Consider the following 18,281-nt stretch of genomic DNA (forward strand, 5'->3'; position numbering starts at 1 on the left):
GAGAATGGAGAATTGCTGGGCAGGGGAGAGAGGAGAATGGAGAATTACTGGACATAGATGGAAGGGGAAGGCAAGGAAGAGAGAATTGCTGGACCTGGATAGGAGAGGAGGGCAGGGGAGAGAGGAAAATCACTGGACATGGGAGGGGAGGGGAGGGCAGGGCAGGGGAGAGAGGAGACATGCTGGACATGGATGGAGGGGAGGGAAGATAGGAAGGAGATCCACATGGATGGGATGGCAGGGGAGGAAGGAGAAATGCTGGAAATGGATGGAGAGGAGAGCAGAGCAGGAGATAGAAGAGAAATGCTGGACATGGAAGAAGAAAGGAGGAAAGTAAAGAAATAAATGGAAAGGAAGCCCTGGAAACGGAGTTAAGAGAACAGATAGAGAGCAGCAGAATCAGACACTTGGACCAGTATGGATAGAAAACAGTCACCAGACAACAAAGGTAGAAAAAAATTATTTTATTTTCATTTTAGTGTTTGGAATTTGTCCAATTTGAGAATTTACATCTGTTGTCTTATTTTGCACTGGGTATACTGGAGCTGTAACATCTTACAGAAATGATTTATAATGAAAAAAAATCACGTTATTGTTTTTCTCCTATACTAGTATATTTTCAATGATGTCTGTTTACATGCACCATGGCTGATATAAGGGGTGTGGCTAATGTGGGTGTGGCTATCATAGGGGTGGAGCCATATGTGGTGACCCCGCCCATAATGAGTACCAGCACCTTTTTTTCTACAAAAAATGCACTGGATGTGATGTAATGTAAATCTGGAGAAAATGTAACAACCTTATGTGTGCATAAAAATTTAGACATCGCTGCCTGAAGTAGCAAGTTTCTAACAGTTCTGAGGAAGGTAAATTATAATTATCTTGAACATACTTAAACAACATAATAGATTTACCATTATGAATATCTTTTAAACTCACCCCCCCCCCCCCCCAATATTCAAAACCATTTATCTGGCCAGGAATTGCACCTGGTCAGATTAATGGCATTTAACCAGCTATCCGCCAATATCCAGCAGGGGACAGCTGGTTATCTCCCTCTGAATATTCCCAGTTAGTGCCTAAGAGATAACTGGCTATATCGTGCGATATAGCTGCCTATTCCCGAATATTCACTCCATATTGGGCCACTTACATAACTGGCCTAGTGGCTAGAGCACCAGTCTTGCAACCCAGAGGTGGCCGGTTGAAATCCCACTGCTGCTCCTTGTGATCTTGGGCAAGTCACTTAACCCTCCATTGCCTCAGGTACAAACTTAGATTGTGAGCCCTCCTGGGACAGAGAAATATCCAGTGTATGTTAATGTAACTCACCTTGAGCTACTACTGAAAAAGGCGTGAGCAAAATCTAAATAAACCGGCTATCTGTGAATATTGACTTAGCCAGTTAACTTTAAACTACCTAAAAATAAACCAGGTATTCAATGCCAGTCACCAGAAATGGCCCGGCCCTGAATATCCGGTCTAACCACCGACCACAGGAGTGATTGTCTACTTTTCTCCAGCGGCATACCGTTGGGGCGGTCTGCCCTGGGTGCACGCTGCAGGGGGAGGGGGGGGTGCAGTGAGCAGCCGCGTGGCTGTTGGCTTCACCTGTTCCCTGCTCCCTCTGATGTTACTTCCTGTTCCGGGGCAGAGGGAGCAAGGAACCAGCAGAGCCGACAGCCACACGGCTGCTCCCAGCACCCCAGGAGATAAGAGGTAATGCACCCGGGGGGGGGGGGGGGGGATGACGATGCTGCACCCGGGGGGGGGGGGGGACACTGCATTGAGGGGTGTGCAGTGGCCCACCCCAGATGCCAGCCAACCAAGGAAAGTCACTGCTTTACTCTATGGAAAACTAGAGTAAGTGGCCAAAAACACCCCTACATTTAAGGCACAAATGCTTACACCAGTCATAAAGCTGGTGGAAATGTCTGTGCCTAGATTGCAAAAGTCTGCACATACATTATGGGGCCAATATTTAAAGTGATTTAAGCAGACAGGAGCCTTTCCTGCCTGCTTAAATCACTTCCCAAAGCCTAAGTGGGGCTTACCCCACCGACCCAACATAAACACCTATACTCTGGAACCCAGCAAAACCAAAACTCGTAATGGTCACTATATAACCTTTCCTCTCCTCAATCCCCTTTGAACCTGAAACACATGTACCTTTAATCAACCACAATATCACCTTGTATTTGTTTCTCTACCGGACTTGGCGATTGCCAGTATGGTACTATGTAGCTAAGTGACTTAATTTAGGTCAGCTCAAGAGCTGTCCTAAATAAGGCTGCTTAGCTTTGTGGGTACCGACACTGAGTATTGCTACCACTGGTGTAACTAAAAAAATAATAATAAGCTGGAGCTCCTTCCCACCCCCACCCTTGACATTGTCCCTTCCTTCCCTCTCCCCCAGCCCTTGGCATTAAGAAGCCCTCCCTCCAGAACCTCCTGCTGTCATGGTAGACCCCCTCTGGGCCTACCTGTAGCCCTGGTGGTCCAGTGGTGGTCGTCAGGGGCAGGAGCACAGCCCACTTGCTCCTGCCCCTTGTGGCGGCTATCCAAAATGGCTGCCACAACTTCTTCTGGCAGCTCGTGGTAGTACTGCTATTCCTAGAGCAGCTGAAAATACACAGATAGGGTATACATTTATTGACTGTTGGTGAACCTATAAATGCATTTGAATATCAGCCCAGATATAAAAAAAAAAAAAAACGAAGATAACAAAATTTAAAACTGCATCAAACAATCCATAGCCTTCTTATGAAATATAAACCAACAAAAACACAGTGAACATCAAAATAACTCAAAAGCAAAAAAACAAAGGAAAGGGATAATCACAATCACAAAAGAAACAGTCTAACCTAGACAAGCAAAACCAACAATCTAGCAGACAATACTTTCTGGGCAGGAAATATAGCAGACTGGAATGGTTCTATGGAAAACTAATGGAAGCTACAGGTTGTGTATTCTCTGGAAGGCACTCCAAACCTAATGCTGTAATTGCAGACCTACTGGAATATCATATTCATTTCCAAATTTAGCAAAGCACCATTTCCAAAATCAGGTGAAGTTATTCTGTGATGCTAATGAACACAAAAGACCACAGTTCCCAGACATATTAATACCAAACTATCTGAATATTTCTCAGGCATAGTCATACTTTTCTGTCTGTAAATATCAAAGTATAAAGACGTGACATTTTGCAGCCCATTCCTCTGTATTAATAAAAGATTCCACGATAACAACGACCTTTGAGGAAAGGATTTGTAAATGCCACAACTGTATAAAATCTCTTCCTTGGTGACGAATGAAAACTTCATAATTTCAGCAGCATTCATTTCTTAAACAATTGGTTCCAATTACAAACAAATGAAAAGAATAAGATATTACTATGGGTTCCTTTTACTAAGCTGTGGTAACCACTAATGCATGCTTACCACAGTTTAAAACAGCTTACCATGGGACGCGCTGAGGTATCCTGTGGTAAGTTCCTAATCTGCGTGTGCTACCCATGTGCTAATTTTTTTTTTTTTTTTGCAGATCTACATTACTGCACACTAACTAATTAGGTCAAAACAGAGGCACTAGTCTGTCTTGAAGCAAAACAGCACAGCAACACCAGACAGCGGCGTACCAAGGACGGGGCTGTGGGGGCGGTCTGCCCCGGGTGCATGCCACTGGAGGGGTGCAGAGAGCAGCCACGCCTGTCTGCCCCGGAACAGGTTACTTCCTGTTCCAGGGCAGAGGGAGCAGGGAGCCAAGAGCCGCGCGGCTGCTTCTAGCAGCCAAGAATGCACCGGGGGGTGGGGGGGGGGGTTGATGCGTCGGGGGAGTGTCATTGGGCTGGGGGGGGGGGGGTGCGCATCGGCAAACCACCCCGGGTGGCAGCCGACCTAGGATCGTCACTGACACCAGAGCAGATAATGATAACAATAATTAGCACATACATATTTGTAAATGCAAAATAAATCATTTGTTTATAGATGTTTTTAGTTTTTAAACAAATGATTTATTTTGCATTTATGAATATGTATGTGCTAATCATTGTTATTATCATTTTTGTTTTGTTAGTCATTTACGTATACCCCTGATGCAGCCTTTTTGGTGAAACGTGGCCGCGTCGGGATTGTTTGAATAAAAGACTTTTTTGCGTCTCATTGTGTTACTTTGGTGTTGCTGCACTAACTAATTAGTGCAGGATTAACATGTGAAACCTTACAACCTTCAAAACGGGTGGCAGTAAATGCTCATGCACTAATTTCTATTAATGGCCATGCACTAATGGGCATCTTGTTATGTTCCAGGGGAGAGAAGTCTAGCTACATGATTATCCAGTGATTTCATCCACGGAGCCCTTGGCGTCAGGCTGTTCCAACACAGGACTCACAAGATGAGTGATAATGTCTTTTTGAATTTTGTATTATTATTCTTTGTTGCGAAAGCTGGCTTTTATGGTTTATGTAGTTGCCTGATGAATGGTAAGGGCATACTTTTTTTTTTTTTAAATTTAAAGAACTCTTTATTAAACAGTTTAGGGACAATACAGAATCCGTAAAGAAAACAATTACATCAACATAAGCAAGCAATAATAAACAGCATAAAAATATCAATAATTCATAAGTCCCTGAAATACGTGATATAACACAAACTAGGAACTTCCGTAGTTTATAACAAGTTATATAAAACAAAACCCCAATCATCTAAAATAAAAACCCCCACCATCCCATTTCCTCCACCTACTATCCAATTTCCCCTTAAGCTACTGTACTCAAAAAGAACAATGCGAAAGAAAAGGCTCCCAGACCACCTCTCATTTAGATAAGGTTTTACAACGAATAGCTCTTAATCTTTCCATTTCACAAATATACCACAACTTATTCAACCACTTAATCAAAGAAGGGACCTGAGGAGTCTTCCAACAAGCAGCTAGTGTAACTCTAGCAGCTGACATAGCATGTGGAACCAGCAGTGACTGAGATGGAGGCTTTCCAAGAAACAGAAAATATTCAGAAGACCGCCTAATGGGTCTAGAAAGCCAACCCTGGAGTCTATGTTGAACTGCTTTCCAAAAAGCTTGCACCTTAACACAAGACCACCAAATATGACCCATAGTACCCCTCGGACCACAACCCCTCCAGCATAAAGGCGATAGCATTGGAAACATATGGTGCAAACGAATAGGGGTCAAATACCACCTATACAGGACGTTTACGGCATTTTCTAGAAAAGGAATTGAAACAGAAACTCTGGATAATGCATTTTCCATACTTGTCCAAGCACCATCACCCAAAGTCAACCCCAATTCCCGATGCCAAAGCATACGATGCTTAAGCACAAAAGAGCACACTGTTGCACCATATCACGATAAGAGATAGTGGCCCAATGAATGAAGTGCTATGTCAACCAATAGTAGTCTTGATGGACTACCACATGGGTTTTTGAATCTCTGAGGGTGCTCCTCTTTATAAAAACTAATTAGTTTCAATTGCATGAGTGCTTTTCCTGATTTTGTTTTGTATCATGCACTAATGACAACGTTAGTGCATGGCTATTAGGAATGAATTCTACACATGGTGCCAAAAAATCAGTGCCAAAAAAAATGAGCACTAAGTACTACTCTATAAATGGTGCTCTGAGTTGGGTGCCATTTATAGAATAGCAGGAAAAAGTAGAGGCTGACCAATGACGAATCACCACTGGAGATATGAATCCAACAGTCTTTATTGTTATAAATAAAAGACCCGACATGGGCCGTGTTTCGATGCACGCAAGTGTCTACATCAGGGGTCAAACAGTACACTCTATGGATAAAGAATACCAGATCAAGGAGCAGAAGCAAAAGAGTTTTTGCCTCCACAGTCGTTGCAAGAAGTTTGTCCATTTGCTTTGACTACACAAGTATTACGGTATACAGCTTTAGACACGAACAGGGCTGCGGTCCTGCTCCTTGATCTGGTATTCTTTATCCATAGAGTTTACTGTTTGACCCCTGATGTAGATGCTTGCATGCATTGAAACACGGCCCGTGTCGGGTCTTTTATTTATAATAATAAAGACTGTTGGATTCATATCTCCGGTGGTGATTCGTCATTGGTCAGCCTCTACTTTTTCCTCCTGTATTTCGTCGTCGTAGAGGATTTTCCTGTTTTGTACTTTGGATTTATAGAATAGCGCCTAGTGCCGGGATCCACACCTAACTTTTAGACATGAGGATTTGCACCAACTAAAACCTAGTTTAAATCCCTGGGCCTAAATTAGGTGTGGATCAAGCGTATTCTGTAACAGTACATGTAAATTTTTGGAACGCCCATGACCATGCTCTTTCCATGGCCACACCCCCTTTTCAGATCCATGCACATCTTTATAGGATAGCAAGTAACAAGATGTGCGTGCAAATTCTAATTATTGCCCATTAGCACTGATAATTGATTATTAGTGCCCAATTATCAGTGCTAATTAGTTCATTACTCACATTGTGCATGCAAATTGGACGAGTGTCCAAATTCACATACACAATTTTGTGCACCATATATAGAATCCAGAGGTAGTTTCAAAAATAGAAAGTTGGCCATTTTATTGCTGCAGTAAAAATGGCCTTAGAGTGCGGGAAAGGCTTGCGTAAGGAAATGCTACAGCCACTTTTTACTGCAGCTTAGTAAAAGATCCCCTATGTAATCTAAAAAATATATACCATTATTTATTTGGGGTTATTCTTTTAATTTAGTCCAGTTAAGAAGAAACAACATAGAAAATGATAGCAATTAAAGAAGGTAATATACTCAAATGCAAAATTGTTCCAAAAAATACGATTTGTACATTAAAGAGCCCTTTTACTCAAGCTTAGTTTGCGCTAAATGCAATGAAGCCCATAGGTTAAAAAAATGGACTTTTGGCATTTAGCGCATTCTAATTCCGTTAGCATACAGTACATTAATCTTTATTTATTTAGTTGCGATATTTATATCCCATGTTATCCAAAACAAAGTTCAGATTCAATGTGGCTAACAGGAAGCAGTTACTACAGTATAGTGCAAGTAATGTGAGCATACACAAGAAATGGACAATCAAAAAAAAATTGCCTCTGTACAGTAACCAAAACAAAATCCCTAATATGCTTAGGAACAAGCACTAGTGCAGGTGAGGAACTGATCATATAGAAATACCTTCAGCAACTTACAAAATAATAGATAGTAACATATCCCAATGCATTTGGCAAAGAGTTCCACATCTTAGAAGCCTGGAAGGTAAAACCTGCAGTATGAATTGATGATGTATAATAAAGATTCTTACAACTTGGATAGTGAAGCATGAGATATTCCCTAGACATAGAAAAAGCATTGCTGGAAGGTAGATCTGTCAGATTCTGCACATAACTAGGCAACAGGCCATACAGAATTTGGTAAATAAGTACACAAAGCTTAAAGGTGATCTGAGAATTTATTGGAAGCCAATGCAATTTAACCAGGAGAGGAGTTGCCCATGAATAGCAGGGAACGCCACACACAAGGCAGGCAGAGGTATTCTGCGCCGATTGTAATTTCCTAAGGAGTGCTTCAAACTTGAGTTACGACAAACTTGAGTTACGACAATCAAATTTGGAAAGGACTAATGTTTGGACCAAAGAACAGAAGACAGAGTTTGAAAAGAAAAGGCACAATCGCTTCAATATCCACAATGTATTGAAGACACAAGAAACCACCTTAGACACCTGAGGTTCAAAGGACAGAAACTGCTCAATGTTTATACCCAGGATTCTCATAGTAGTAGTTATGGGCAAGTTATATGATCTGTCATGAAATTCTGAATAACCACAGGGTGATAGGCATTAGTTAGAATCAGGAATTTGGTTTTGTCTTTGTTAAGTTGAAGTTTGAATTCAGCAACCCAGGATCCCATCCGATTCAAGCCAGATTTCATGGTAGGCAAGATCTCTGATAAATTCTCCAAAAACGGAATATAAATGGTAACATCGGCAGCATATATAAAGGCATTAAAACCTTTGGGTTCCGGTAAACTATCTGGTGGGGGGCCATCATCAAATTGAACAGGATAGGGGAAAAGGGGGAGCCCTGAGGAACACTACAAACCAAGGCGCAGGACCGAGGCAAAAGACCAGACTGCTTTACTTGATAGTGTCTAGATTTTAGAAGTCCCCTGGACCACTGCAAGAGTGTACCACAAATACCAAAATGATCCATCAAGCTTAGCAAAATGCAATGATCAACTATATTAAAAGCACTAGACATGTCAAACTGCAGAATTAAAATTTTCCTACCTAGGCTCGGTTCTTTCCTGAAATTGGCTATTAGGATGGAGTGGAGGAGTAGCCTAGTGGTTAGTGCAGTGGACTTTGATCCTGGGGAACTGAGTTTGATTCCCACTGTAGCTCCTTGTGACTCTGAGCAAGTCACTTAATCCTCCATTGCCCCTGGTACAAAATAAGTACCTGAATATACGTAAACCACTTTGAATGTAGTTGCAAAAACCTCAGAAAGGTGGTATATCAAGTCCCATTTCCCTTCCCCCTTTCCCTTAATACAGTTTATGTACTATATGCAGGCCTGAACCCAGATTGAGAGCTATGTAGAATGTAATGTGAGTGAAGGAATTCCATGAGTTGAGAGGACACCAAACCTTCCATCACCTTTACTGACAACGGGATGGAGGTCACTGGTCTGTAATTAGAGACTTCACTCCTACTAGCCGAGAGGTTCTTCGGGATAGGAGTAAGAATTATACAGCCCTTACCTATAGGGAAAAAACCTTGAGATAGCATAAAGGATAGATTTGATGTGAGACAACAAAGAAATAAATGCGGAGCAGTCTTCAGTAAATAGCTGGGGAAGGGATCTAATAAACAATGAAAGAAAAAATTAACAGAATCTAATGTTGGCAATAAAAAAGGAGGACCACTCCCTATCTGCTGGACAACACCCTACAGGACTAATAGGTAAACTAAAATGATCAATCAAGATAGAGCTAGGATGATTTAGTTCAGCACAAATTTTATCTGTTTTCCGTGCAAAGTAATTTACAAGTTGAACAGCAGACAGGAAGGATTCTTTAATGTCTGGTACAGTTTGAGTATCTAACAATGAACTGACCAAGAAATAAAGCTTCCTAATATTTAATGAGGGTCCACCTATCTGCTTGGCAAAGTAAGATGTTTTGGTTATCTTGACTTTACGTTTGTAGTCATTGGACAAAGTTTTCCAAATAGGCCAATTTTCAGCAGTTCTGGACTTTGACCAAACTCTCTCATGCCGTCTACAATTCCTTTTACCTCCAGTAGCTCTTCCGTGAACCAAGGGGATAGTTTATTACTAGGTCTCAATTTTCTTTCAGCGTTATTAGGTCCAAAACCATCCTACAAGTAGTGTCCTACTATTCTAAGAAATCCAAAGAAGAAGAAGCTGACAGTAATTGATCATACTGTGACAAGGCGGTGGCCGTAGCCAGAAGGTTGCTAGGCTGTATATAGAGAGGTGTGACCAGCAGAAGAAAGGAGGTGTTGATGCCCCTGTACAAGTCATTGGTGAGGCCCCACCTGGAGTATTGTGTTCAGTTTTGGGGGCTGTATCTTGCTAAGAATGTAAAAAGAATTGAAGCGGTGCAAAGAAAAGCTACAAGAATGGTATGGGATTTGCGTTACAAGACGTATGAGGAGAGACTTGCTGACCTGAACATGTATACCCTGGAGGAAAGGAGAAACAGGGGTGATATGATACAGATGTTCAAATATTTGAAAGGTATTAATCCGCAAACGAACCTTTTCCGGAGATGGAAAGGCAGTAGAACTGGAGGACATGAAATGAGGTTGAAGGGGGGCAGACTCAAGAAAAATGTCAGGAAGTATTTTTTCACAGAGAGAGTGATGGATACTTTGAATGCCCTCCCGCGGGAGGTGGTGGAGATGAAAACGGTAACAGAATTAAAATACGCATGGGATAAACATAAAGGAATCCTGTTCAAAAGGAATGGATCCTCAGAAGCTTAGTGGAGATTGAGTGGCAGCACCGGTGGTAGGGGGCGGGGCTAATGCTGGGCAGACTTCTACAGTCTGTGCCCTGAAAATGGCAGATACAAATCAAGGTCAGGTATACACATAAAGTAGCACATATGAGTTTATCTTGTTGGGCAGACTGGATGGGCAATACAGGTCTTTCTCTGCCGTCATCTACTATGTTACTATCAGGCTTATTTTCGAAAGAGAAGGACGCCCATCTTTCGACAAAAATCGGAAGATGGGCGTCTTTCTCACAGGGTCGCCCAAATCGACATAATGAAAGCCAATTTTGGGCGTCCCCAACTGCTTTCCATCACGGGGACGACCAAAGTTCCCGGGTGCGTGTCGGAGGTGTAGCGAAGGCGGGACTTGGGCATGCCTAAGACATGGGGCTCCTCGACCCATAATGGAAAAAAAAGGGCATCCCTCCCACCCTCAATAAACAACTTTAAAAATATTTTGTGCCAGACTCTATGCCAGCCTCAAATGTCATACTCAGGTCCGTGACAGCAGTATGCAGGTTCCTGGAGCAGTTTTAGTGGGTGCAGTGCACTTCAGGCAGGTGGACCCAGGCCCATCCCCCCCTACCTGTTACACTTGTGGTGGTAAATGTGAGCCCTTCAAAACCCAGGCCAAACAGAGAGGGTAACCAGCATACATAAAAAGTACACAAACAAAAAAGCAACACTGGGCCTTCAAGACTGAGACAACAGGAGTGTTTTATTAGTGAATGACCCGACACGGGCCGTGTTTCGGCGTAAAACAACGCCTGCCTCAGGGGTCAGGGTTTGGGCATAAATTATGTGAGGTGTATATGTATCCAATGCCTCCGAGATTGAATGGAGAGAAACTTTAGAGCCAAGAGAGCCTGTCACAACGGAATGAGAATGAGAGTGAGAGTTGGCTAAACGGCTAGTTGTAGGATGTACGCAAAATTTCATCCTATAATTAGGTTATCAATAGAAATCAAACAAAATAAAACATGGAAAAGAAAATAAGATGATACCTTTTTTATTGGACGTAACTTAATACATTTCTTGATTAGCTTTTGAAGGTTGCCCTTCTTCGTCAGATCGGAAATAAGCAAATGTGCTAGCTGACAGTGTATATAAGTGAAAACATTCAAGCATTACTATGACAGTCTGACAGGGTGGGAGGAGGGGGGTGGGTAGGAAGTATGCATGGGGACATCAAAGCATATCATTGATATTCTAACAGGATGGGTGTGGATAGGTGAGGGCAGGGTGATCTACAGAGACATACAGCTTTATGGTTTATAATGGGCTAGGAACCCCAGATCCTTGTTAAGTCCTTTCTGTTGGGTGTTAAAATATTCAATCATTCTGACTTCAAAGGTCTTACGTTCTTGTATGGTTTTAAAGTTACCTTTGAGGATTCTCACTGTGAAGTCACTGGTACAGTGTCCTGGTCCTGTAAAATGTTGACCAACAGGCGTGGGAACACCCAACAGAAAGGACTTAACAAGGATCTGGGGTTCCTAGCCCATTATAAACCATAAAGCTGTATGTCTCTGTTGATCACCCTCCCCTCACCTATCAACACCCACCCTGTTAGAATATCAATGATAAGCTTTGATGTCCCCATGCATACCTCCTACCCACCCCCATCCTCCCACCCTGTCAGACTGTCATAGTAATGCTTGAATGTTTTCACTTATATACACTGTCAGCTAGCACATTTGCTTATTTCCGATCTGAGGAAGAAGGGCAACCTTCGAAAGATAATCAAGAAATGTATTAAGTTATGTCCAATAAAAAAGGTATCATCTTATTTTCTTTTCCATGTTTTATTTTGTTTGATTTCTATTGATAACCTTAAGAGTGGACTAACACGGCTACCACACCTCTCTACATGTAGAACCCCAAAGAATAGCAAGATTCCGGAATGCTAAAGAGTGACAAGATTCCACAGCAGAATCTCAAAGAGTAGCAACGTTCCATGTAGAACCCGATCGGACGAAGAAGGGCAACCTTTGAACGCTAATCAAGAAATGTATTAAGTTATGTCTAATAAAAAAGGTATCATCTTATTTTCTTTTCCATGTTTTATTTTGTTTGATTTCTATTGATAACCTTAAGAGTGGACTAACACGGCTACCACACTCCTCTATCCTATAATTAGATAAGTACACAATACCCTGATGATATAACATATTAAAGTAATGCCTAGGACAGCATTTCCAAAACTATGCACTGCGGCACCCTGGTGCACCGGAGTGAACTCTCAGGGGTGCGTGGCACATCTTGAGCTCTCTCCCACCACCCACAATCCAGCATCACACCCTACTTTCCTCTCCCACAGGTCCAGAATCTGCCACCTCCTGCTTCTTCCCCTGACGCCTCTGCAGTGCTTGCAGCTTACTTACATTTTCGGGCCATCCGTGATTCACACAGGCAGTGCACGGACTTCCCTCTTCTGCGTTTGGCCCTCACAACAGGAAGTTACATCAAACTCTTTGGTGAGGCATGTCCTCAAATTATGAGAAGTAAATGTTGAATTATGTGGGCGACTGCTACATAATGAGGTTATGCCTTCTCTTCACCTTCCCCTCCCTCAATGAGGGACATAGGTTTATAGGCCTGCAACCACATTTTGCTTCATGTATTTGGCAGGCCCACATGGTGGTATGTGAAAGGTGGTAGACTTCACATATCACAAAGATACCTAGAATGGCCGTTCTCTGACATTGTAATGCAAATCTGTTCATGTCTGTGCAATCACTACCTCTCTAGGATCACTTATTCAGTCATAATAAAGCACAACAGTTCCCAACTCAGCCCTCAGGAACCAGCCAGCCTGTTTTTCATAATATCTACAATGAATGTTTACATATGATGGGAGAAAGTGCATGCTTCTCATGCGTATTCATTTGGACTATCCTGAAAACTAGATTGGTTTGACGCTCCCTAAGGACTTACGGAGAACCAGTGAAAGAACGCATACAAAGACGTTGTGATTTGCTGGCCTTCGTCCATTTGGCAAGTTTTGCCTTTCAGCTGTAAATCTCTTTTTCCTTTATGTAAAATCAGCTTCTATTGTCCTTTTTTTGGGGGGGGGGGGGGGGGATTTACCATATTCTCCTCAATGGATTCTATTTTTAAGTTGATGTGGATTTTTAATTGCCCCAATTACAGAGTGAAACATAATTACTCCATCACTATTACAGCCATCTTCTCCATGGTAGGCCAAAACACTCCACTGTAGCACTGCACATGTGTACCACATAATAATTTTACTACACAATGGAGAGAATGTGTAAAAATGAGAGCAATCAGGACACTCACAAAGAACAAACAGCCCTAATTAGAATGGCTATACAATTTCCACATAGTAGCTATGTATAGAAAAAAAATACCAAACCTTCTGTTTTCTTTACTGTTTTTCATCACAGTTCACACCATTCCTCGGCTCCTCTTGGTTTATACAAGCTTAAGAACTTGATCTGGATTCCCCTTTCTACCGATCAAAAGATTTCTGAAAAAAATCGCTGTCATTATAGGGTTTTAGGCCACACAGTGTGACATTGTCTTCTTTGTAATTCTCTACAGGATTTGCTCCGAAATTCAAGGAAAAAGCGCACGTGTGTGACTGTGTTGGAAATTGCTGCTTTCAGTACAGGTATTTTTTTTTCCCAAGGAAATTAATGCACATTATATTTGAAAATGCAATCTGGGCACATCACTGTCCTCAATGGGCAAAACATGCTGAAGGATGATCTGATCTTAAAGAGGATAAAAGTCCGCAAGCTATGGAACAAAGTATATAATTTCAGCTGCATCGAGGCTGGGCAATTTTTAGATGATGATTTACTCAAGAAAAAAATGCTTTTTACCTGTATCAATGGCTTTGAAATGTGACCTCCACATGACAAAGAGAGGTTTCTCACATTAAGGAGCCCTTTTACTAAAGGAAGTTAAGCCCTTACATAAGTACATAAGTATTGCCATACTGGGACAGACCAAAGGTCCATCAAACCCAGCATCCTGTTTGCAACAGTGGTCAATCCAGGTCGCAAATACCTGGCAAGATCCCAAAAAAGTACAAAACATTTTATACTGCTTGTCCCAGAAATAGTGGATTTTCCCTAAGTCCAATTTAATAATGGTCTATGGACTTTTCCTTTAGGAAGCCGTCCAAACCTTTTTTTAAACTCTGCTAAGCTAACCGCCTTTACCACATTCTCTGCGTGGATAGTGCTTGAGAACAGGCTACCACAGAAACGTGTTAAAGCATATAAACATATACCGCTTAATGTGCACTAAGGGATCGTTTTACAAAGCTGTGGTAAAAAGAGCCCTGCAGTAGCGGCAAGGGCTGTTTTTCCGTGGGCCAGGGCTCTTTTTACCACAGCAGGTAAAAAGCCCCTAAAATACATGTCCATGCAGTAAGATTATTCTTACCACGTGCTCATGCGGAGGGGGGAAGGGGGAGAGCACTTACCGCCACCCATTCAGGTGGTGGTAAGGACTCCTGCAGTAACCTAGGATTACTGACGGGTTAGCACCCTAGTGCCGGAAATGGCACACGCTCAAGGCGGAACTACCACTGGTGGCTGCATTGGGCTAGCGGTAATTCTGGGTTGCCACACAGAGAGTTAGGCCCCTATTAATAAGGTGCCGTAGGCCTAATGCAGGACTACCATGTGCTAAAACGGCACTACCGTAAGACATGCTGAGGTGTCTCTCAGTGGTTTTCCGCTTAGCATGTGCTAATCCTACACTGGAAAATGTTTTTGATTTTCCAGGGCGGGAGACGCATGTTACCACAATCTACCCACTTAACGTGGGAGTAGCACAGGAACCCTTCCTGTCTCCCGTGGTAATGGTCATGTGCTAATGAGGAAATTAATTCATAGCCATTACAAAGAAAATATGGCAAAGCAGTCATTTTACCACTGCGTTAAAAGTGGCTGCAGCACATAGAAAGCCCTCATGATGACATCAATGCTGGCCACTTTTTAGCGCGGTTTGGTAAAAGGACCCCTAACAGAGTTAGGGCCCTTTTACTAAGGTGCATAGGCGCCTACGCATGTCAGAGGCGTAGCCACGGGCGGGCCTGGACAGGCCCAGGCCCAACCACTTTCCCTCCAGGCCCGCCCACCCAACACTGACCTGCCAAGTCTTCCGCGAAACACGCGGCGCCAGCTCCCATTTCCGGCCACTGCTGCTTCTCCTGTTGAGCAGCAGCGGCCGCTACAAAAACAAAAAGTGCTACCAAAAATGTTTTTAAAAAGCAAGCACGGCACCGCAGGCAGCCATCAGGCATTGGCTGTCGGCTCTGCAGCCGCTCCTCTCGCCTCTCACGTCACTGCCCCTGGAGGACAACCCTGGAGCAGCGCAGCGACGTGAGAGGCAAGAGGAGTGGCTGCAGAGCCGACAGCCAATGCCGTCCAAACCTTTTTTAAACTCCGCTAAGCTAACCGCCTTTACCACTTCTCTGGCAACGAATTCCAGAGTTTAATTACACGTTGAGTGACGAAACATTTTCTCCGATTCGTTTTAAATTTACTACATTGTAGCTTCACCACATGCCCCCTAGTCCTAGTATTTTTGGAAAGCGTAAACAGACGCTTCACATCTACCCGTTCAACTCCCCTCATTATTTTATAGACCTCTATCATATCTCCTCTCAGCCGCCTTTTCTCCAAGCAGAAGAGCCCTAGCCACCCTAGCCTTTCATCATGGGGAAGTCGTCCCATCCCCTTTATCATTTTCGTCGCCCTTCTCTGCACCTTTTCTAATTCCACTATATCTTTTTTGAGATGCGGCGACCAGAATTGAACACAATATTCGAGGTGCAGTCACACCATGGAGCAATACAAAGGCATTATAACGTCCTCATTTTTGTTTTCCATTCCTTTCCTAATAATACCTAACATTCTATTTGCTTTCTTAACTGCAGCAGCACACTGAGCAGAAGGTTTCAACGTATCATCAACGTGTCAGTGCTTTTTTTATTTTGTATGTAGCGCTGGGGCAGGTAAGCACAAAAGCTTTTCGTGCCTGCTAAAGAGGAAGTGGTAAGAGCTCCTCAGGAAATGGCCGTGTGGCAAGTGTTTAACTTACTGCACAGCTATTTCCCTTTTTAAAGCAAAATAAGCCTTTTACCCACTGCGGTAAAAGGGGGTCTTGGCGCACACTGACACCACCAAGGGTCCCTTTTTATCACTGTGTGGTAAAAGGGGGCCCTATGTCCAGTTAGTTATCCAGGCACAGCACTGAACAACAACTGTAACTGGATAACTTTTGCATGTCGCCAAACACCTGAATATTCACTGCTGATTCCCAGAGAGATGCTGGCACTGAAACTTCCAAACTAATTTACGGGGCCCTTTTACTAAACAACATCAAGCCATAGCATGTGCTTAGTGTGTGAAAAACAGGCTACCGCAAAACACATTAAAGAGTATTGTGGTATGTTCCCTTGAGGGCACACTAAGCATGTGTGAACAGAGAATGAGCGTGGAAACATTAACCAGCTAGCACAAGTGCATTAGCGTTCACTGTCTAATGCTGAGTTAACATAGGAGCACACTGGCCTGGATTCAGTAAATGGTGCCCAAATTTATTACTTTTTTTTTTTTTAATTTATTTATCACATTTTAATTTTCTAACCAATTAAACTTGTACAGAAAAGTGACAAAAGGAAAAGTGCTATTCAATTACAAATTCCTATGAAGGGGCCCTTTTACTAAAGAGTTGCCGTACGGCAACCCAAAACTACTACCGGCCCAACGCAAGTGCTGGCAGTAATTCCACCCCCAGCGTGCATCATTTCCAGTGCTAGCAGACATAGCCGCCGAGAGGGGGGGGGGCAAAATTCCCCGAGCCTGGGCCTCCAAGGGGGGGCCCGGCGCTGCAGTCCCACCCGCCCTCCGTCGTTGACCATCTGCCACCGGGCCGGGCCCCCTGCATTGAAATCACAGCACCTCTCACTTCCGTGTGAAAGCGCTGCAGGCAGCAGGGCAGCAGATCGCCTTCCTTCGGGCCTCCTTTCCTCCCTGTGTCCCGCCCTCATCTGACGTAACTTCCGTGGGACACAAGGAGCAAAGGAGGGCTGAAGGGAGGTGATCTGCTGCCCTGCTGCCTGCAGCACTTTCACACGGAGGTGAGAGGCGCTGTGATTTCAATGCAGGGGACTCGGCCCGGTGGCGGATGGAGGGGGGAGCAGGGGCGGGGCCCCCAGTCTCTCAGCAGCCCTGCTAGCAGAAATTTTTATAAAATATTTCTGCAGGGGGTAATCAGGTAGCGTTGTGACGCTGCCTGGTTGTCGCCAGGTTAGCGTGGGAGCCCCCCCCCCGAAACGGCTGCGTGGCAACCTCGAACTTACCACACAGCCATTTCTTTTTCAGCTTTTTTACCCTCTACAGTAAAAGGGGCCCTGGTGTGTGGCAAAAACGGCTTCCAGCGCTAGAGCATGGCCCCTTTGACCACAGCTTAGTAAAAGGACCCCTAAACTAGGAAAAGGTCATTCAAGTCTACAATTAGCGGATCCAAGACCACAGTAGAGGGGAAACATCAAAATAACAATTAATGGTATCCACATTTAGACGCTGGAAAGATCTGTGCTAAACTCATATTACATAAAGGGCACGCTGCGCCAAGCATACTTTATAGAATACTGCTTAGCGTCAATTCCTGCATCCAATTTTGTCCGTGAGAAGTTATGCCTGCTGAAATGTGGTGTAAATCCTGGCACACATGTTGGCTGCACAAGCCAGGCGCTCTATAATACTGTGCCTACGTGTTTTGAATGCCTCTGACCCCCCCATGCCCCTCCTATGGCCACACCCCCTTTAGGGTTTTGCACAAGACAATTTGGGCAATGAAGCATTGTAGGCAGATGTCTACATAAGTCCAAATTAGAGCCAAGCGATGCCAATAATTGATTGTTAACGGCTCGTTAATGAATATTGCACACCCAAATTTGGGTGACCTTTAGAGACTCCGTGGGTTAGTCCTTCCTAAATAGGAGGCAGTGATTGCTTCTGCTTTAATTTTTGGGCAAGTCCCATGCCTTAATGAAAGAATTAGCACAGGACCTACAAAAAAAAATGAAAACGCACAACTTTCATGCAAAGTTAAAACTGGGCTTAGCACCCAAAAAGATGCACTAAGCCCAGGCTCTAATGTCCTTTACTAAAGGGGCCCCTTGGCCTACAGTGGTCAGTGTTAACAAAAACAGAGGTTGAATATTGCCCACACAACAACATTTTTGTAATGCACCATGGATGTTTTATCAGTGTTTATCA

The sequence above is a fragment of the Microcaecilia unicolor genome, chromosome 13, assembly GCF_901765095.1.
Source record: "Microcaecilia unicolor chromosome 13, aMicUni1.1, whole genome shotgun sequence".
In the NCBI taxonomy this organism is placed as follows: Eukaryota; Metazoa; Chordata; class Amphibia; order Gymnophiona; family Siphonopidae; genus Microcaecilia; species Microcaecilia unicolor.